At 43.4% G+C, this 23765-nt stretch overlaps 1 protein-coding gene across 2 annotated transcripts in view; it reads right to left on the bottom strand.

Moving 5' to 3' along the window:
• Positions 1–23765, bottom strand: part of LOC143178739 (kin of IRRE-like protein 1) — a 247127-nt gene that overhangs the window by 70037 nt on the left and 153325 nt on the right. The window lies entirely within an intron of this gene.

The raw sequence follows: 23765 nt of genomic DNA, 5'->3' as shown, positions 1-23765 counted from the left end.
AATGCCCGTTTTTTCTCGACCGGGACGCCCGACTCCCATGAGGAATCCCAAGAATTCGCAGAACGGCCCGCGGTATTCGATATGTATGTAGGAAATGATCGCAATTTCCGGCCAATGAAATTCAAGTGGAGTGTAGAGGTTTCATTGCAAGGGCTCGACACAGAGGGAAACGAGAAGGACAGAGGCCTCGTGCTGTCTTGAAAAGTCTTCTGCACTGCGATTCGTCAAGTTAGTATGAGCAATTGTTATTGTTTCCTTATTAAAATTACCCTTTGCAAGTTTATCATTTTTGTAAGCAGGTTCACTGTATTTCGAATCGACGACTGAATTACTGATGACCCTGGGATCCATACGTGGAGTGCTAGAGGTAATACAATTATGCATTGTATTATACAATATTTTCGATACATGCATATGCCAAACCGAAAACTGTAGCGTTATCTTATGAATCGTAAAGGAGGTAAATATGTTTACATGGTTAAGGTTACTTTCACAAAATTTACATTTGTAATGTCATCGATTGCGAGGTTCGAATACAGAAATTCATTCGAACGTATGACTGTACCTTAAATTTCATCATATTATAGAAAACACTATTATATGAAATGATAAAAATATTATAAATTGTAGAAAATGCCATTTACCTGATACTCGCTCATCATCTTGCAACAATTCCTTTTCGTATTATACTTTGTCTATTTATACGTAGGTAGTTAATGAAACACACAAAACTGTAAACGAGTTAATGAATACTTAAACCGATATGAGTGTGTAAAGTAGAAACGCACTAAAAGGGGCACTAATTGTAAGTACACAATCGCGATACAACAATGATCGCGCGTCCTTCTTGAGTCGAGAACGTCGAGATACGGAGGAACACGAATTGTACCGACGACGCCCGAAGCGAGAACGATGCGTGCCGAAGATGCGTTCGGCTCCCTCTCTCCCGAACCGAACACTCCGCGAAGTTATGTGTCCTTGTCACGTCGCATTTCCCTTTCTTTTATAAAGTCATTGTATCCTAGGTAATGTTTCATAGCAAAGCAAGTGACGGAAGTCATAATACTGGAGTATTCCTTGTGCATGCAAATTCAACATTCAAAATACCAATCTCGTCATAGTGGAAGTAACGCCGAATAAAGAACGTCGATACCAGTAGTAGGTAATAAGAAATTGCTTTATATTACACCAATATTTAATATCTATTTAATATCTACGTGAAGTTTTCCAATGGCCTGCAATATTTCACGTATTTGGCATCGGTTTCTAGTACTGACGCTTCAATTGAAATGTTGGTTGAAAGATACATAACGTACATACAGGTGCATATTCTGCAAGCAAAATGTTTTATCTGTTTGCATTTGTTAGTTCCATTTTCCTTTCGTACCTTAGACCGTAAAATTTGAGAAAACATGACAAATACATAGTTAATGCAAATGCTGACGTGCCTCGCGAGTGTCACTTTTAGCGATTCTACCTAGTTTGATAAAATTCTTCCGGGGAATTGGCCGTTTTTGGATGACAGTAGCACATACAACGCGGAAGCGAATTGCAAAATAAATAATCGAGAATAAAAGACGATAGGGTAGGATGGCTAAAACAGGAGAGATTGATGGAGTTAGATTCTCGTGTATCGCGAGGGGATTAAAGCGTAGCTAAAATTCTCCCGCTTTCTGTCATTTCCTCAGAAATATATTGTCTCATTTAGTTTTCCTAGCAATTTCTCAGTAATTCACATTTGAAAGAATAGACCGTAAATGTTCGTAATTTATCAGATATATAATTGATAAATTATAATATTCAAGCGTTTGTGAAGTTAAATTCATCCATACATTTTTTCTCCTTTTTGGGCACAATTTTTAATTTCATATAGTATGGTATACGATTTTTTCAGCGATGCGTTATTAACTTTTCCATGAATAAAACTAAAGCAATAAAACGTTATCGTTATGAAAAAACACAAGAATCATCGATAATAAAACCAATAAAATAAAAAATAATTTATATACGTCATTTCATTCTGCATACGTTTCATGACTTTTTTCATAATTTTCATTTTTAAATTTCACTCATTAACCTGAAATCCAACAGTTATGCAGGCTAGTTACCGGAAGCGCGTCTTGGAGACTCAATGAAATTTTGAAATATTTGCGCGAAGCGACATTAAACCTCAAGTAGGAAAATTCTGTTCCGAGATATTCATTAATGGATACCGTCGCTAAAAACGTCTGGATCGGTGCCCGTGTTATAACGAACGATAAAAAAGGAGGAAAGACGAAGGGTAGAGGAAAAATGTCAAGTGAAATACTGTTATGGAACGAAGGTTTAATGCGCCATAATTATGTAGCATTAGCCAGTGCTATATAATGCGCCATGCCGTAATTACGCGGTCTTGCGATTCTTCGTATTTACGAGGCGGCTGCCCTGACGGTTCATAAAATTAACGAAAGTCCGTGGATTCATTCTCTAGGAAGCGTAGAATACTTGTCGATTGCTTTGGCTTAAAGAGGAAGGCTGTCGATTCCACGTGTTTCTCTTATTGACTCTCGCAACTAGCTGTTTTTAACCCCGGACAAACAATCACAAGTGTCGATTAGTCCCTGTTCAAGCCAACGAATTGTAAAGGATTTAAAGTTCCTATTGGAATGAAAGTTTCTTGCAAAGTTGCGTTCGTCGAAGAAAACTCGAAATTTCGAAACAGTAACGTTAATCGTGGAGTTCAATCCAACAAGGTTCATTAATTATCGACAACGATCCAACGGAACTCGCTGGGACTTTATAACGAATTGATTCGTTCCGGTTCCGCTTGCCTGTCGAAAGCGCCATGCTAGTCCGATTCACAAGTTGCTAAAATATTGAATTGTAGGAAAAAAATTCGTGAAATTAGTCAGCGTTCGTTGAAATTGGTGTAATTTCAAATAACGTTATCTCTTTGTAATTGGTTCAAGCAAACATTCAAATGCGTAAATATGCATTTCTATTCATCCTAAAATCCAAGAATACCTCCGTGAGTGTGATATAATTATTATATAAATATAAGAAGAAATAAGTTATTTATCAATTTGTCATTCAATTTCCATGACTTGACTTAACGTAGAATTAACAGAAAATAGAAGTATCTAACAGATTCCTTTTTTTTTATTTCTTATCCTTAACTATTGGCACTCCATTGCTCTTGAGAGATCTATGCTGTGGACGAATCGATATGCCAACCGAATAATACAAAATCGATGTCTGTTTTATGAAACACTTTATCTCACGGCACAGCCAGCTCTCCAATATTTCGAATCAGCCTCGCTCTAACATGTTCGCGACCTCTTGCTTCGACCCCTTTCTCGATTCTCCTCTCCTGTACTCCTTTTAGCCCCTTTCGTCCTGTCCTTTCTTCACCGGTTACATAGCACCCACGTTTCCTCTCGACCCTCTCGTAAAAATGATACACGTCCTCGGGGCAAAGGGTAAATAGCAACGACATAAATATACAACACTCGTATCGCTGTCCCAGTCGGCTTTACGACCCTTTCTCCTTCTAGGGGGTTTCCTTGTTAATTAAGTTCTTCCTCAACTTTCTAGCAAATGACAGGTCAACTTAGAACTTAGGGTAGATAACGAACTTCAGTTAATAAAGTTATCGGTCTCTCAGCAACTTTTCTAAAGTTGATCGGTTTCTTAATTACAGGGTTACTAGGAAATAATTACAATTTTCAGCCTTACAGTATAGACTTGATGTGAGAGCGAATATTAACCTGTTGTAAGCATTCGAAATCGTTAGTCGAAATCGACATGTGTTCCCTCAACGTAGGACTTTGCGGCCTATCTGATTAGGAAGCAAGGTCTTTGGTTACATCCGAAAGATAAGACGTCTTTACATTTTACTTTTAAATGTATTATATATTTTTCAGTAATTTCAGTATTTTCCGGGATTGTACTCCTTGGTATTGGTACAATTTAAACGTTACATTTATATTTATTCTAAATTTTCACAACACAAATTTGTGTTTTTTTTTCATAGATTTGTTTCTGAAAAATTGACTATCTGGGGACGGGTTCCTGCGTGAGACAGTCGATGAAAGTGAGTTCCTGAGTTGACCAGCTAGTATTGGAAGCAAGTTCCTGTGTTGGTGAGTTCGAGTGACGGAACGTGAAGAATAATGTGAGTACTAGAATCCTTTTTTAAAATCCCAATTTAGAAATGTAATATTTTAACGTTTCATCCCGCGGAAGTATTCATAAACAGGTTATTCAAAAATATTTTAAATATTTGAATACTGATACAAGTATTCAAATGTTTAAAATTTAATATTTCAATACTGATACAAATATTCAAATGTTTAAAATGTAATATTTGAAAATTTGAATCGCTCGTAATAGGCCTTACTTTCTCTGGTTTCCCATCAATATTTTATATACAATTACTTATATTTTCGCAAATAGCTGAGTAGCTCTGTACCTACTTTCGTTGCCAAGAGTAGTGAATTTTTGAGATCATCGTAACTTAATCTATATTTGTATATCTTGCCTAATTACCATGTCTTTCCTTCTTTTGCATTTTGTCTCATTTAAAATGCTCTGTCTCCACATCTCTTTAGCTTTGCTGCACCTTTTTTCTCGACACTTTGAGGTTCCCTAGTGGTTCGCGTTCTGTTCGTAAAAATAATACATGCCCTCAGAGTAAAGGATAAATAACAAAGAAATAAATGGGAACCATCCACCATTTACTCCGGCAGCGTTTTCTTCGAGAATATTGTATTTCTGTTTATTTATGGCAACGCTAATTTCACGACATTTTTGCGGAGCTGTTCCGTCGTGAAGGACGCTTCTTTGCCTAGCAAGACGTCTTTGAACTTTATAAATTTATACGTTTACTCGAACGTACCACGGACGTGTTTCCTCCTCTCCGCACGCTTCATCTTTATTCCGCCTTTATTCCTCTTCGTTTTACGACCAGCATTTTTCTATTCTGACTTGTACGCTCGCCTTGTCCTGTATTGACCGCGTGAAAGCCACGAGAATATTTTCTTTCTAAAGAACGAAAGAAGCAGCGAGAGTAAATGAGACGTAGATACGGAGAGAAAATGAATGAAAGGTGAATCTTCCATTTTACACTAAAAAACGTAAAGATGATTAGCAGGGGACAATTAAAAAAGTTGCCAGTGATTTCCAGTTCGTTAGCCATGCAGCACACGGTATTTCCTCGTTCGGCATCGCGCTTTCAGTTTTTTCAGTTCCAAACTCGTCCCCGCAAAAATGATAAACGATCCGCGGGTAAAAGGGTAAAATAACAATGGAAGCATAGGTATGTATATACTCGTCATCCGGTTATATGATGCTGTCGCGTAACCACTACACAGCCTCCCTCCCTCACTCGCTTACTTGTTCCCTTTCCTCGATTTCGTTTCTTCCCCTCGACCACGAGTTTCCCCCTCTACCTGTGTTTGCGTAAATTTACTCCCGTTACAACTATACACTATCGCGGAAGTTTCTAACGATGAGTGGGTTAGCACACAAGCTCAGAAGGAAGGATGCATAGATAACTTTAGCACAAAGTTTCCTTGGAATATTTACCGGTATCTTCCCTTCCTTTCCGTTACCTGAATAGTAATCGAAAGCAATTTTAAGGTGAAGTTTTATGTAGCTTATAAATCGCAATGAAAGATTTTCTAAAACGATGTCAGGATTGACAGATGAATGTAAGAATAAAGCGAGATTGCAAAGAGTTGGTGTCGTGCAGAGTGACTGGCGACATTGGCTTACATATCGGTGAACCGTATCACAAGCACGATTAAGCGCAGAAAAATCGAGAGGCAAGAGATTTGAGCGCGTTGATAAGGCGTCACGGCTGGCAACGAAACGGGTTAAAGTTCCGTCGTGGAAAGTTTGACGTTAATGCGACGCGATGTGGCAGGCTGTCGCGGCAAAGAACGAATTCGCGCCTCTTATAGAGGCACCATATATCCCCTTCTAAGCACAGCTTTGTGCGACGTAAAACGGTCACGGCACCGTCAGAACGAACGTTTCACGGGACCTCGAATTAATTTTAACGGGACTGTTGGCTCTCTGAAATCGGTACCGCTCTCTTGTTTTCATGGCGCTTGAAAGTTCTCGTTCAACTCGTATCGAGCCAGGATTAAAAAGCGATCGTAAAAGACGAGCTTGCAGCTGCGTCCATCAGGTCAGCTGGTGAACCGCCACTTTTAAATTACGATGTCGACAGAATCGAATATTGCTATCGAAATGCACGGAGGAATAACAAACTGTCAATGGATCTTCGCAGAACGAAGACGAATCTTTCCCTTTTTTCACTTTTCTGTATTCTACAGAGTCCCGGACAACTGAAGTGGCGAAAAGTGGATGTGCGTTTCATCCATCCGAGAATGACGAGAACGTTTACATGCACGTTAACTCGTATTCCAACGATTGCTATTTGTTTTCACGTTCGTGCTGTCGGCGACAATGAGTCTCGTCGAAATGGGAGACGGTTTCGGTGAATATTTCCGGAGCAGTGTACACGTGCACATGTACGAGAGTAGAGGCGCGTGTGCGCGTAGTCCGGTCCACGGATTGTGCGACGGATTTCAGTAGAAATAACGACATGCAGTCAGACATATCGGAACGGGACACGTAGTTGCGGCTGACGCTATCGTGACGTACTACTGCCGGTCGAGTGCCCTCCGTGTTGATCCGCATCGTTGCTCCCCCTTGCTTGTTTCTCTCTTCTTTCGTATACATACTTCCTTTTCTTTGACTTCCTCTTCATTCATCCGACTGCTTTTACTGACGTCTTTGTCTTCTGTTTCCTTACCACTTCATACTCAGGAGAGTAAAAGAAACTTTAATCTTCTTGAAACATTCAATTTCCCTCCCTTTGTAGTTATCTAAGCTGATTTTTCAAGGGTATTTGCCTGTGATATCACTGGCAATAAAGAAATTTTCTGATCTTTTCAACCTTCCAAATCCTACATTCGTAATACACCTAATTGCTTTCAGCAATCGTTCTTTACGCAAATTTGTTCATTTAGACTCCGACGCTAACTTGCTTATACAGCGAGCGAGCATGCTGTTGTCATGATTATAGCTGACGTTCAGTTCTGAGCGGGTAATTGGAACGGTTCGAATGTCAAAGTTTCATACTCGACGAATATAATCGTGACATAGAATCGTCAGTGCGCGCTCATATCGAATACACTTGTGCGCAGTTGCCGACATTTATGGAGAAATAACGATATACGAAATTGACGAAGTTCTCTGCCTGCGCGTAGTGCTTGACGATATCGCGATATACCATATGTGTACTTGGAATCATCCGTTTGTAGTTCCTACCTTTACCTTGCCTGTTAACTTCTGCCGACCTATTTCCAGTGAATTTTGGGAGCTTTTGAGACTGAAAGTTACGATATGAACATTCCATCGCCTGAGAAACTCTTTTTGTCTCAATAACAGTTTCCTGGATAGCAGGCCCTCAGATGATGAGTAAATGTGCGTACCTATGTGCAAATACTTGGAAAATACGTAGCTCCCATTTGATGAGTAAACCGATAAGAGAGGCGCCATTGTCATGTGAAAGGAAAGTTTCATCAGACAGTTTCAAAAGACACATTTTCTTTTATTATGGTATTTCATCTCGAACGTTGGAATGTGCACAGGGTGCAGGCACTGCTTGCTCCTGCCCTCGCGTTATCGTGACACGCTCGTATCATATTTCCTTGAAACAATGTAACTTAGAAAGACCCGGCACGCTTCGATGTCATTCGCGTCTCGAGAGCGGTCGTGAAAAATTTATCAGCCCCAGTGCACGCTGAAGTTCGTGCCACTACTCAATGAAACAGAGCCTCCAGTTTTCAGCACGTTCGCGATCTCACGATGATCGCTTTCGAAGAACTGTAGGCTTCGAATAGTGCTTGTCCTTGGAGGCAGGTCAGTTTGATAATTTCGAGTCGATAACGAAATTCAATATTTCCACGGTAATGGCCGAGTAGGGTGGCGATGGTAATGCTGGGCAATTCTCCCGACCAGGGCCTGTGTTAATATTTAGGGTTACTGCTTGCGAGCACGCCACCAGAGTGCATCACGCACTTCCCTACAATTTTTGCTTCGTACCTCTTTTAGGGGTTACCGTGTCCCAGCTTTTTCGAGCTTCTCTACAGTTTCTAGCTGTCCTAAAAATGATTGAACGATACAATTATAGTAATGCTCTTTCAATAACAAATGACGTAAAAGCAGAACGCTCAGCAGGGATTCGGACAATTATCTAGCGTGCTTGAATTTAAATTCGATGCGCCTGTCGAAAAGAACGGTCTAGTTAATATATCACTTTTTTTGCTGTCGCTCGTTCGGTACATCACGGAGCTTTGTTTTCATGGCTAAACATTGTTATGCAGATGGGACCAGACGGCATTGTTGTTTGGTAGACCTCGGCGCACAGTCACCAACCTATTCTCATGATAATTTTCGAGGATTATTTTTCGTAATTTCTCATGGAATACGTTGAGCATCCCCTTCACCGCTTCTGCAGTTGCGTAAAAAAAAGGGGGAGAAAAAATGAAGGCTCCCGTCTGCAGTTACATTTTTAAATCGCTACATTCTTTCACCCTTTAATTTATTTACCACAAACTACCTTATGGTCGTTAGCACAGTGGACAAAAGTATAGTTGGCTAAAAGGCAGTATTAAACACGTATGGAACGTCCACATTTTTATCCGTACTCTAGTTAATTTTTCGCATGAATACAAATTTCGGAATTTCAGTAAGAGCGCTTGTGTCATTAGATGTGGGAGAGGGGTTTGATTAACGTAAATAACGCCGCGCGTTGTTTTCTGAAGACTTTAAATTTCACGCCACTCCCCCCGGCAACTTTCTCTCTTCCTCTCCCTCGCCCCGTCTACTCGTCCTTTCAACGTTTCAAACCCTCCCGGAGGTTAAACGCTCGAAATTGCTCGTCGGGAACGGGGCGTTGGTATACAAGTACGACGTGTCAGTATATTAAAACCTATTTACATGCGGGCGGAGGAGGGTTGCGCGCGGACCAATTCGCTTAAATTGTGTTCCTCCAATCCACTCGAGAGTTACATCCACCTACGCGCGTACATGCCCCATGCAGCCCGTTCTGGCGAAAATTTGACAGTCGCGAATTCTAAATCTATGCTGCCACGACAACTTGCGAACGCGAACTGATCCAGACACGGGGAAATCACACGTTGCAATCTTGCTCGGGAGAGAAGAGGAATTATCGAGAAAAGAATGACTAACGAAGTCGACCAACCGTTTGCTTCGAGATAGAAGCAAAGGTCTACGGTAACCTGTTACCGCCAACTTAAGAGGCTGCATGTGCGAAGACGCGAAGGACGATGGTATAACTCGCTTCGTGTTCGATTAAAGGGACCGTGTCGTAATTCGAGAGGAACGGAGCACCGTGCGCGATAACAGAGATGCTAAATTCAGGAGCGCGCCTCTCCCCGACGTGTGCCATCGACCGTTTACGTCCAGCATTATCGCATTACGTACGACGTATTCTCGAGAGGCGTCGCACGCCTGTATCCTCTACTGTGTACGTTCACTTTCGCTTCTTTTCCCGGCTGAGGATGCTCGAGAAACTCAGTATGCGTTTTGCGATCGTGCGTGACGCGCTTAAGGACTTCCCCTCGCGAGAATTTGTCTGGTATCGAAAATCGAGGAAAAGAGCTACTGGTGTTACGACAATACGAGGGAAGTTCTCCAGTTTGCTGCGAGCTCGATGAAAGGGGCTTTTGGTGCAGTCTGTACGTAGGTACGGTCGAAGGAAGCCTGAGAGCGTGATAACAGAGAAGTTTGACCGTGCCACGTCCATTGTCACAATCGATTTATGATCAAATACCTTTATTACTTGCTTTACGCCAATTGTCATAGTTGCATGCATGCGTAACTCGTACTATCCTACGACCTTATTACATCATGTCTGATGGATTTACGCGGGAGAGATGGTGTTTCTATCGTTGCATGTTCCCTCGTAAGTTTATCACCGCGTTTACGCGTTTGTTATCTGTCTAAAGGTACAACTGCGTGGATTGATACGTCGCGCGGTGACTTTAGCAAAGTGCTGGAGAGTGACTAACGACTAACGAGTCTTATGTTACGCGAGAAGCATCCCCTAAAGCGGTGCTGTTCAAGCTTTGGGTACACGCGAATAAAACGGTCTTCTCCTACTTTGTCTCTTCTAGTATACACGTATGTATATGCGTATGTATATACGTATACATACACGTGGAAATCAGTGGATGTCGCGTTCCGTATGCGAACTATACACAAATGTAATATGGCTTGTAAAGGGAAACAAAGCGGGCGTAAGAGGCCGCACTTGTGGACAACACCGTCTAAAGTATACCATACAACACGATGTATGCATATACGTTTACTTAAGTATTCGACGTAATTAGATACGCTAAACTTTCAGGCTATGTTACAATTACATGTACTGCAGTAGGTAAACAGCATGTAGAAATTCGTGACAACGTTCCATATCGTACTTCGTACCACTCGTAATTAAATATTACAAATTTTTAAGAACTTTTTGAATATTTTATTTCAGTTATTCTCTATCTACGCAAAAAAGGAGGTACAATACGTATAAAGGCCGTGTTTTTACTATCTTATACGGATAATACAATTAAAATCAATTAGACGTCGAAGTAGGAATACTAGACATACCTTACCTCTATATCAAAACGTGAAACGAATTTATTCTGACGGATTGATGTATCCGGTTAATCGGATATATGCGCGGATTGATCGAGCTGCGAAATGAAAGGCTGCTAGGCAAGAACGGAGAACGCGCGCGTAAAGTCGATGAAAATCGATGGAGCGGGGTCAGTCGAGACTCTAGGATAACCAGGATTAAAGTGAGCTTTTAAAAGCTCCGCCCAGCTCGTCTCACCCGTCAAACCTTTTTACATTCTGCTGTTTTATGGCGAATAATTCGACTTTAATGTATTTTCGTCGGGCAATATGCATCACAGGCTACGTACGCGCGACGTTGTTGGAAATCAAATATCGCGAGAAGCGATCAAACTATTATGACGAATCGCAATGCAGGATGCATACGCATTTATGCGATGAGAAGGGGGAGCAACTGAATTTTTCATTTACTACGTTAAAAGTGACGACAAGAAGCTTTTGATCGTGACAAATTCAACGACTCGAAATTAAAGCAATACCTTATGTATGAAACAGGAACGAAAAGAATTTGTGGCAAACGAGGATGCTCTTGAGAGAAAAGGGGAGAGAATAAATAGATTGGTCCAGTAAAGGCTTTCGAGAAAATTCTGTCTCGTTTCATTTCGTATTAAATTTTCCAAGAAAGTCAAAGGATTTTCCGAAATTGCAAAATACATTAAGCGTACTATGTATTAAAAGGATACACATATTATCAGCTATTGGTCTCAATATTACGATCGTTTTATTCTTTTAGACACACGTCGAAAATTCGTGAGTTCTACTCTAATATTTCTTTATCATTGTCTAAAGTTATCCATTATCCGATTTTGATAAAAATGTAGCGTTTCCTTGGAAATGATCTATTACGTGTATAACAGACTAATATTTGTACGAATACTACGAATCCCTTCTCTTCTAATCTCGAGAAGTTGCTCGCACTTTCGACTCTGCCTAGACGGAATTCCGTCGAGTTACGAGCAGAGTTCACCTAAACGGCTCCAAGTTGATAACGAACCGGCGATATTTGCTCGGCAGACGAAGCGTCGAGGCGTTTCCCAGCTGCAATATCTCCGTTGACGTCTTCCATTTTCGGTACAGACTGCATCATCGATAATAAACGAGTATTGTACGAGAAGAGAAGGAATAGAGAACGCCCTTTGATTCGCGACGTGACACGAGACGACAACTTTCTCGACTGTCGGACGACAAGCCGTCCTCTGTCGCGAATTCAATACGCTCGGACTAATGATAACAAGCGTGCGATTGGTCGACAAGCTCGATAGAGGGTTCAATTCGAGCAGGAGCCATTCGCCAGATGCGATCCGCTCGTAGCTCATACAATTTCGACTGTAGATTAGACGAAAGAGAGGCTCACCGAGGTTGAAACGAACGTGAGCTCGTCTCGTGCTAATTAATTGATCGGCTTCGAACTTGCAATTAACCATTCGATCTTCCGTTGCCGAATTTTCAGTGCGTTAAATTTATTGGCTTCGCTTCGGGTTTCCAACTTCGAACCAATGTAATTTTCCACAGATAGGTCGAATATTCGACAGAGTGAGCTCTGATACACCTGCAATACGCTGGACGACAGCATTTCTGAAATACCTGCCACTCGTCTTCTACTCTTTCCTTCCTTTCAATCATCCTGCGTTTTGTCTTCTCGCCACCCTTTTCCTCCTCGTCATTCCCACTTTATCGGCTGACACTCACCGCTTTCCGATATCAAGCTCTTCACCCGCTCGTGTCCCTCTGTCCTTCCGCGTTTATCTCGACCTCTCAGTCGTATTCTCGTTCACCAGTCTACTCCTCTTCTTCCTCCTCCTCCTCCTCCTCCTCCTCCTCCTCCTCCTCCTTCTCTTCCTCTTCCTCCTCTTCCTCCTCCTCCTCCTCTTCTTCCTCCTCCCCTCCCCTCTCTTGCACACCCTCTGATTTAGGTCGCAGCTAGCCTGCTAACTGATTGAGGGTGATTGACGCTCTGGCTGAATACCGGACAAGCCCAAAACCCATTATTTACTGCTCGGGCCTCGTACAACGTTATAATTGCCGGCAGCTATTCCACCCGCTCCCTCTTCCTCTCGCTTCGATTTACCTCGCCCCTCTGCCTCAACCCCCTAACCGACGACCAACCCAACGAGTCGGCTTATCGGCCGATACCCGGTTCCAAACCCACCCTGGAATTCTTGTTACGATCGCGCGAATCTGCGTTCTAATTAAGCACACTATCCGCGAATTTCATCGGCGAGGTATCGCGTTCGAGTCGAACATAGGGAAAATCGAAACAGGGGAATTTCCTTCTGCTTAAATTCCTTTTTCGTCGGCCCCTTTGTGTAGGTTCAACTCTCCTGAGAGCAACGGAATGGTAGGTAGTACCGTAAGAGCCAGCTTAAAGGGAATAGTCTAACAACGCATATGTGTAATTAGCTAGTTCCTCCAGCGTGAGCAAGTGTGAACATTAAAGACTCCTATAACGTAGGAGAGTCCCGACACGGAAATTATGCAGCTGGTGAAACGAATCCAACAGTGAGAGATTGCGTTCATCCTCCGCCTTCGCCTGAGTGGAATCCCATTAGAAATAACACTAGATCCAAGTTCTTCGCGACTCGATCAACCGCCACAGGCTATTATCTTTTTACTTGCCTGATCTCTCGATCGAACTTTGAATTTCCATCGGCCTCGTTTCATTTGACGAAGGAAAGGGATTGGAATGGTAACGCGGCCGGAGAAGGAAAGTGGGCTGGAACGAAGTACGTCACGTCCGGCATACAGTTTACCTTGAGAAGGATCGATCTCGGAGGAGTTAAGTGGCTGCCGGTTCTTCCAAGATGTATACCCATCGACTCCAGTAGGAATCACGTTCGTGGCCGACCGTGCTCCATCGCGGCCCCTGTCATCTTAATCCCCTGGATCCTTTTTACACGGCTTTCTCATTCGCGTCCTCTGTGTACCGGGTTCCTTGTGGACTTTGGAGTCCAGACCGAGACGACCTGGGACCACCTTCTCTCTTATCCGCTTGAATTACGGCGAGGCACGTCCGCCCCTAGTGGACGTCCTCTGCTCCAGGCTGGACGTCGTCCAGCTTCCATGGAAAAGGAACCTCCGACGAGCTTCAATAGCGGAACCGTATTAAAACGAGTTCGCCGTACGTGAACCTAGATTTTATTCCGACATGACGATATCGTCATCTTCGCCTTGGTGTTCGTCACTCTAGTCGGTAAGTTTCATCGCATCCAAATGTTACACGTGAACACAAGTCCTCTGCAAGAATTTTGATATTTCTCTTGTATTTATACAATGAAAACAATTGAGCGACGTGAGTGACATCAGCAATAACCGTACTTTCAAAAAGCTCATTGACGAGCCGTCACGTATGAGAAAGATGGTGTTGCAATCAAACCAGAATGGAACAGTCAGTTGATATAAGGCAGAAGGATAGGTATTGTCCGTGAAGATGATAAGTTCCAGGTGATACTCGAGTGGACAATAAATGATCAAGGGCTTTAAACACGTCTCCGTGCACACGAACTATGGGTTCTTCCGATTGCACAGACTAGCAAGGTTTCTCTTTATCCTTCTGCCAAAGAAGAGGTCGATCGGCCTTGATGGCGATCGCTGGACAAAGGGTTTCTCTCTATCTACCAGCTTTTTCTTCCGTCGCCTAGCGCTATCTATATTCCTTTTTCCCAGAAATATTCTTCGACGTTCTCTCGTTCAAGTTTGTCGACATTTACGTTTCGCTCAAAGTAGATTTGATTTGAAGAGTCTTCTCGAGAATACGTCCATTGAAACGTTCCAAAAAATCACACGTTTACATACCGGTGTATCGATTCAAAGAACTGATCGAGAATCTCCAGCCTGGCAGTGGAACGACTCGTGGAACTTTTTCCTTGAGTCGTGCTTGCACTGTGGAAAAGTCTTGCGCGTGATTTCCATAGTTCCCCTTGTCTAAGTCACAAAGGTAGACGGGTCTCGTCTAGGATGCGCAAGTTCTACAACGTTCCTTTAAAATTCGCCGAGTATGAAGCGTTGATTAAGCGACCCTCGTTTCCTTTGCTTCTCATTGCCCTTTCTTTGTGTCGCTTTCTCCTTAAAACCTAGCTCGTTAAGTCGCAATTTGCAGAACACGGTAACCTTTAGAGATAGTAACATTTTTCAAAGAAGTTCTTCAAATCTGTCGATTTTTCATGATTATATAATCATCGTGAAAGTTTCTGAGACCTTACTTATATCGATTTTGTTACCCTGGAGAGAGGAGTCGCACAGATTTCTGTCGGATTTTATATATTCGAGATGTTGGCTGGAGCAACTGGATATCACCGAACTAGAACTCCTCAGTTCAGGTTCGTCTATTTGTGGCGAGCGGTTATGCCAGTATTCTTCGCGTAGGTTCCTGGTACTCGCTAGGTGTATCTTATCTCGCCAGGCCTGAAACTGGCTCGAAACTCAGGTACCGAGTAGGAGAGATAGCAGCGAATTGTTTAGTCCCTCGAGTGAACTAGGATGTGTACTACGACGGTTAGAAGTTGCAGAGATGTTTCCAAAACGTCTAAAACGTAGCGTCATGGGGCTAACGCAACAATTTCTGTTTCGACGCGACGCGACGTAGGTATAGAGAAAGGAGGGACTCGGATTTGCATCACGGATTGCAAGTCGAGGCCTGCTACTATGCGTGTATCTTGAAACTTCTCCGTTCTCTAGGTGAATTAAACTATCCAAATTTTCTCCAACAAAGAAATAATCGACGATTACGGTCCCCAAGCACGTATATACATACATAGACTCCCGGCTCCGATCTACCCTTTGCATGAAATTCTCTTCGTTCGCTAGTTTGACTCGCGTGTTTCGCGATTCAATGAAATAATTGTAAGTTCCGGATTAAACGTTCTTCGCCCTGGTGAAACTCCCGTCGAAAATTAACAGACACGATGCAGTCCGTAGAAATCTGCGAAAAGTGTATTTTTTCATTCATCTTTTACAGCGGGAGTTTCCTCTTGAGTTCTTCAAATTTTAACGGGCGCATAAATATGGTAATGCGGTGGAAAAACGAAAGCCAAACGTTAACGTAGACCATCCCGCTCGTTCCTCTCCTTCGTACTCTTTCGGTCTTTAATCGTGCGCCGAGGAAGTTTAACGTCGGAACGTAAAGCTCTTTCTGACGATTTCTGGTTACGAGCGACGACGGGCCGGAGTTGTTTCTTCACCTGCGAGCCAAAGATATCGAACAATGACGGGAAGTGGAATTTCGCATTAAGGAAACAGAGGAAGGGCAGACAGAACTTTCGAACTTCCGTTGAGTTCTGAGGTATTCGCTACTGTGATTCAACTTGCCCCTCCCACGAATACTCGTTACTCCTTACGAACTTACAAATTGAGCACGTAAGACTGATTCGAGAAGTCCCAGGAATAATAATAATAATAATTTCACTGGCTCGTTGTTATGTGTCTCCTCACGTTCCCTGTCTCGAACAGGGGTACAAGTTCGTGAGAGTCGACAGCGGTTTCGAATAATAACTTGTAACCACGTTACAAGGCAACCTGACTCTAAAAGGATTTTCTAAAGCTGTCAGATCTCAATTCGTTGAAACGATTATTTCTTTCGTCTGCGAATCCAAGGGAAATCTAATACTCGATGATTGCAAAATATAATGAAATCCAGTCATATGAGAAAGAATGGTCCGCCTGGGGAGTTGGTGGTCTAAAACGAGGTCGCAACAGACGATCCATCCGACCTCCGTGGCTAGGGTAACCTTATTATGCGTTTCTCCGGAACTTCCCGCTTTACACGGATCCTGTAAAGTGGCGAGGGTCGCGTCAACCGAATAACCAGACCATAAACCACCAGAGGCCAGGACTGAAGGATGGGTCGAGCAGCGAGTCGGCTGGTGGAACCCGTTTACGTCACCCGTAAACCGGCGTCCCGCGGATTTCGACGAGCAAATACACTCGACGGCTATGGTGCCTCGTAAACCCAGTCAAGACTACGAAAGCTGACGTACCGTTTTCTTCACGTTCTTCCAAACTTAAGATGCTTCTTTATCCTGCCTCATTCTCTTCTTCCTTCGACCGTGGAGCAGCTACGCATTTTTCAATATTGTCGACGAGGCCACCTGTCTCTCCGTTTCATCTTGGCTTTGCGAGCCATTATCGATGTTGGGATTGCAGTGAAAGATTTTCGAATGGTGAAACGGAAAGTTGTCTGACTTCCCGAGCTGTAGGATGTATGGATCGTACTTTCATGCCTGTTAGAAACGAGTTTTGCCTCGCCAAACAGACGTATCTATCAGACTAATAGACTCCTAGCTACGATAATGTTACATAGGTAGATTTGCATACAAAATACATATCAAATATGCATATATGTGTACGATTAATTCAGACTCACTTCTGTACGATTTTTTTTTCATCAATATGTCGGAACTCAGCAATAGACATAAGATGCAGTTACTATAGAGGATGTCGAGTATTTCTGATAAGCGGAATATTAATCCTGTCATAACAGCGTTTGGCCACCGGTACTCTAAACAGCTCTCATCAATCTTAAATGAATTTAGAAAGGAAGTTCATTAGGTAATTGATTGTCTCAATGCATTCATCTTTGTAGGAATGAGCTTATTTCCGATTTTTACTTACATTAAGCAAGTACACCTTTACGATATTTAGCTTATTCACGGTACGATGGCACATTTAATAAACTAACGCCGCGTTTTATGCATTGAAATATCTGTATTTAGATATTGCGATCCTGGTTTTATTCGAAATTCCTGTTTCACTAGAGGTCGAATACTTGATGTCTGATGAAAAGTTACTTTTACCTCGTGAATTGCTAGTTTCAACAAACGCTTTGAACATCAGAAGCAACTTGAAAAGGGTGAAGGAGAGAAGGCAGAGAAAGGGAGACTTCAATCTGGCTTTGTTATTTTCCGTCTATGAAAAATCTTCGCATAAGATACGGAGGTGATGAGTTAGCACGTTTCACGAACGAGGGAAATGGTATACGATTCTTCATTAAATTATGTTACAGGGCTTGAAAGATTCAAGTAATTGATCAGACGTAGTACTGGAGACTTCGTCTCGACATCGTATCGATTACAATGTCCTCATTTTGGAGATTTTCTGAAAATAGAGTTCACTCGTTACACATATTTTTCTTTGTTGGAAAAAGGAACGCGATAGCCACAAGCAAACGTCTTTTTCATGTTGTGTAAAACTACACCGCGATAGGACTTATCTGCACTTTGAATATCGATTTTGTTGCAACAACGAAATAACATAGTCGAAAAGCACGTCATAAATTTCCATTACTACAGTAGGTTCGGTTTGTAGAATGTCTGACAAGCATGCGGTCCGATTACGTGATTGCGAGAGCTCCCAAAGGAAACAGAAATAAAAGGTGCTACATCTCGGACGCCATGGTTGAACTGTACTACTTATTTCGGTTCGAAGCGATTTTTACCCAGTTTCATTCATTAATTCTTAATTCGTTAAAAACGTTTTATAGAAGTAGGACGGCTTCGTAAAATCCAGGTAGAATTTTCATCGCGGTCGTGTGACGTAAAGTTTTGCCCGTTTAGGGGAGGACGAAACACCCTCGGCATATTTACAGTAATAGTCGCGTGGCACGAATTACTTTTGGTCGCGGCGCGCCGTCCCAATCCAGCCTCCTTGTGTTTACACACACGCATACCATGAGGAGGATAGAGTTAAGCACGGGCCAGCTAAGCTGTTAGAAGCCTCGGAAATAGAGAGAAAGAGAGAGGGAGAAAGTTGGCGCGGTCGATTTAGAGGAAACACACGTCTGGTTTCGCGTGCGGTATCGCGGATATCTGATACGCTCGGAGCGCGAGCGTAATTCTCTTCGACGCTGTCGCGTTATTTATAAATCGTCCCGAACTACCGTTGGTTATTATCACCGGCCGTTACAATTTTTCACCGGCGCCCGCTCGCTGCTCCGAAACGTCCGGTTAACTAATTACTATTAATTTAACGGGTGGCGCGCGTTCGTGCCCCTCGTAATTTCCAGTAGGCGACAGCTCGCGAGAGTCCCCTCGCGCCGGCGGATATTCCGATTTCAGTTTCGAGGTGGTGGACGCGCTCGCTTGGAACGGAGGGCGGGAAAAAATAGATAAGGTAAAGTGCAGGCTCGTTTAAAAGTGGCACGATACGCGAACTAGCCGGTCTTTTGACGCAAGCTCCACACTTTGTTCGCGCTAACCAGGCATTATGGCTGCTCTCTGGCTCGAGACTCGAAAAATGCGCTGCAACAGACGCGCACTCTTTCCTCTCTTTCGCGCTTCCCCTTGCACACTCACGGGATAGCTTATTACGCAGGTGTGGGAGAAATGTTAGTCACAGGATGACGTACCATATGTATCGTAACACGTGGACACAGGATTGAAAAACGAGAAAAAGTGTCCGCACAAGAGACGGAGTTGCTTTTTTACTCCGGCGATCCTTTTGATAAAATGACCGAACACAACTATCTGGTTTAGTTGAGTCATTTTTTGCACACGTGACATGTACCGGTTCTGGCCACATTTCGGGCATGCATATTTTAATGGATGCATTTTGCTTTGCCGCGGGATGCATTGACCTCTTCTAAATTTATGGAGTTCGTTAGCTTTAACGAAAAGATAGTTATTTACGATATCAATCTTCTGACCGACATTCCGGAGCAAATGATATCGTAAAGATAATTGAAAGAGGAAATTAAAGGAGGAGCACGGTACAAAATGATACGATTAAAGCGACGTATACGAAGTAATCCTGCTGGGCACGTGAAATCTGGTCATGACGTAAGCGGATTAAGGTATTAAGAGGTTAAAGTTGAGAAGCTACCGACTGATACCGGCTCTTTCCGTCTTGTCAAATACCGCTTACCTTAATCACAGGATCACCGGACTCGTTACTGATATTTCGCATCGCTGCTGCCAAACGACGAACCTTGGAAACGTAGAAACTTCTCGTCGTCGCTCGTTAATAAGATTTCGCTCACCCATTCCCACGATATCCATGGAACCTTGGGAGTTCGAACAACGACGAAAGTTCGAGCAACGGGCTTCTGACGTTGACGTACGCAGCGTAAACGAGAAATTGATTGATTAGGAAACTTTCTTATGCTAAAGAGAGGAGTGCAACTAATATCGCCGCCGCATCGTACCGCGCCGCGCCGCGTCGGTCCCAGTCCCGATCTCGGTTCTGATCTCGCCTCGAAATCTCATTACCACGGCTCGACTTTAGTCAAACAGACTAACAGACCTGCCGAGTGGCGAATTTCTTCCCGTGGACTTTCCAACAATCACTACTGGAATAAAAAGTTATGCAGGGTATGCTAAAAAGATTCCTCCAAACTCTGACTAATTTTTCCTCGGTACACAAAGCCTATATTTTAGGTTTTTAAGCATCGTGCATTGCACTTTTTATCGAACGAGCATAGCTTAGAGGAAACGAAGTGAATGGTAATAATCGTTAGAAATTCACCGGTTCTTTGAACTCTTACGATAAAGTACCGCAATAACTTGAAATCCTTTTCACGTAATTCTGTTAGGGCTGTTTTACGACGTTTCGTCGAGTAGCTCCTTAACAGGCACCTAATTCGTCTTCGCGTCTCACATTCGCAACCATTGTATTCTTTCTTTCGGGCGAGCACGTGGTTCTCTGAGAAAGAGGTTTCTAAGAAACCGACACTGGTTTCGCGCGTTCGCGCGTTCGCGCGTTCGCGCAAGCCTTTATTTCTTCGCGCTTTTAACATCTTCGAATTGTGAGTAATTCTCCCGCTTGCTCTCTCGACTTCCTCCCTTATTTCTTTCTCCTTGTTGTCTTCTTTTGCGTTTCTGCTCGATCTCTACTTGCCGTCTCTGGCGACTTTATTACCCTTTTAGTCTCAACACTTTTTTATCAGTTTCCTCCTGCACGCACATATGGAGGTTCGATCGAATTTACCATGCAACACGCTTACGTCTACGACTGTTTGACTGCTTCGCTTTCGTCTCGTTTCTCTATTTTCCTCAGTTACGTTTTTCGTTTCTCTTGCCGGTGCACTTTCTTGCATGGCAACCGGAGTGCAAGCACACTTAAGCAACGTGCGACCGCGTGTACACGCGTCTCGTGATATCTTTTTAAACGTTTACGTACGTGTGTAGGTGGCTTTCAGGCACACCTAGACGAGGTTATCTGCTTCGTGGTCGGTAAAATACGTTTCACAGCAATATCTAGGTTGTTTTGCAGATGTATTTATCTTAAACATCGCAGCGAAAATCCGCGCGACTCCGGCTCCGCTGCGAAACACTAATTCAAATGATCATAATCCGACGCGCTCTTTTCTCCGTTCGCTCAACAGATCGGGATATTTCTTTTGAAAAATGCGAACGACTAAGCGAGTGCGCGTGCACGTGGATGTGTGAGATTGTGAGCGATGGATGGAGAACGCGAGATACAGTTGCGTTGGTTTGCAGGTTGAAACGGGGCAGATTTATCAGCCGCGTTGCACGGCAAAGTGTTTGCATACGTTCTATGTAATTACTGGATGCGTTTGAAAAAGATTCGCTCACCGTCCGATGGGCTAGGGCTGTCGCGCGATATTTCAGAAAGTTTTTTGGCCCACTTCAAATAGCCGTTGCGCCCCCTGAGGATCGCTACGTGGCACACCATTCTGTGTATTTCGCGACGCGAATGTTTGATAAGCGAGAGAGCGCAATCACGAGAGATTTTTTGTTCGCTTGAAATCATTATCAGACGTAACCATTAATAATCATGAGTCTCGTAACAACGTCCCACGGGACTCGGATACACTGCCGAGCTTCGTCGCGTGCAGTCTTTTTTATTTCATCTACTCTGCCCCTACTACCTCTACCTTTGACACCTACTCCCCTTCCGTGCCTCTGACGTCTCGTTGTCGCGGTGATGTAACCTCGTTTAATTGCGAAACATTTCCGGTGCAATACCAAGCGATGAATCAACGGTTCGCGGACTCTATTCCTGTTTAATTACAAAATATCCCTTGTACCCGGTTTACCCGCATCCTCCCTTTCGACGCACTCGTAATCACGCGAATTCATTATTTTTCTTGCCCTCAGACTCGTAGCACCATGTTTCTTCCGGTACCTCGTGAAAATTTCTGCGACTCTAATTTATAGGGTAACAACAGTCCTGCACCTTTCCTTTCGTTGGGACTCGTGAAGTTCTTTCAATTGATCTCGATCAACTGCTTGATTCTTTGATCGATGGAATGAAAGAATGGAATGAAAGAATGAACGTGGATGTCGGCCTTGTTATCCGTCGCGGGATTACTCGTAACAACGTCGACGTAATTTCTCGTTGCGAAGAAGGGAACGAAATACCCGATGGATTGTTCGATATTCACAGACAGCTGGACGAAAGACTAGGAAGCACATGACTTCCGGAGTTTGATTAATATGAACCGTGCGACAAGCATTTAGAGTCACCGTGCGTGTACGTAGACTACTTGCTATAAAGCAAGTGGCAGGAGTGTAAAGCGTTGATAATCGCACGTTCATCGTCGTCTTAGCGCGTCTCGCGTGAACGTCTCGATTAAACGAAACGAGCGACGCAGCTTTATTCGCGACGCTCGATTTACGAGCTGCTGATAACGGACGGCCGTTTCGTGGCTTAAATTACTTTGTTAGCGGCTCGTTCGCCGTGGCTGCAGTCCCATGGAACCGTCCACGCATCCAGCGAATTTTTCAAGCGAAAGAAGAAGAACGAAAATGCTGGTACGTTGAACTTCGATCCGATACTTTCCGTCATCGTTTAAAATATTCGCGCGTGCTTTTCAACGAGCTTCACCGGGCGTTAAGCTGGAACTCCATTAGTACGAAACGGCCGTAAAACGTGGTTGGCGCTCGCTTTGCCTGCCGCGAAAAGCTTTACTGCGGGTTTTCCGTCTCGCTCGAGTTGCCGGTAAACAACGCTCGAAAACAGAACTGGAGGGTGGAAAAAAGCAGCGAAGAACGGAAAATAGGAAACGTGCGTAAGCGTCGATCTGTTACCCACCAGGGATCACAATTAACTTTTTTTTCCAATTTTTTCAATAATATCTGATACTTGCGATAATCGCAATATGAAACACTAGGATCTTATTAGACACCGAGGTATCGTTCCTTCTCCACGAACCATTGTTCGAAGATCCCAAAAGTCCAGGAGCGTGTGGGGATAGAGAACGTCTATGGACACGAGGCGCGTTTTACCTCTACTATCGTTGCAATAAAGAGTAGGTTGTAGCGCGCAATGCGCCAATGACGAGCAAGTTTCCAGTCGACGTTTTCGAAAAGTCCTCTAGCCTCGGTCGCTACGTGGGAACAAATAACTGCGGCGAGGCGCGGTGTTCCGTTAACAGGCACTCCGTTTGTAGCGGGACGGTCTTGCCGGAAGCACGACAACGTTTCTATAGGCAAACTCGACTACCGTACGAGCCATTACGCGTTCGTTACACGTATACCAGCATCGTTTCTCCACGATGTACCTACACCTTTATTACTCTCGTCGCTGGCTCCCCCTCGTTTATTGTTATTAGATACTGAAATTCGGATAAGGACAGTTCAGCTTCCACGAGGAAAGCAGATTTCGCGTTATCGCAGGTCCGCCGTGATTCTTGTGAATGCTAACGACTAGATCGGTATCGGGCCATGTTCAACGAGCATCGTAATTGAATTATTGAGACCGAAGTCGCGACCGATAAGCAACTCTGTCGCTCATTAGATAAGCGAAGTTCTGCGTGAAATATTCATTGTAGGTGAAATTGTTGTTTCGACTGATCATCTCGTAGAATGGCGCGATAAGAAACGACGAACTCTGGAACTCTGATTGATTTTCATTTAACCTTTCGTTCTGGCAAACAAACTTCCTACCGTAGCTTTACATTCTATATTTTCATTTTCCGCTTTTCATGCTTTTGTTGCATGCAAACAATCGCTTTTGAAATAGGCATCGGCGAACGAGCACCTCTTGACCGCGAGCGAGCCCACAAAACGCTCAATCGGAATATCGAAGAACGAGCCGACCATGGACACGGATGAAATTTGTACGGTAGGTTACGTTATACATACATCGCCGAGAGGTTATTGCGC

Source organism: Calliopsis andreniformis, chromosome 5 (genome assembly GCF_051401765.1).
Source record: "Calliopsis andreniformis isolate RMS-2024a chromosome 5, iyCalAndr_principal, whole genome shotgun sequence".
NCBI classification, from domain to species: Eukaryota; Metazoa; Arthropoda; class Insecta; order Hymenoptera; family Andrenidae; genus Calliopsis; species Calliopsis andreniformis.
This window is presented reverse-complemented; position numbering and strand designations above follow the sequence as displayed.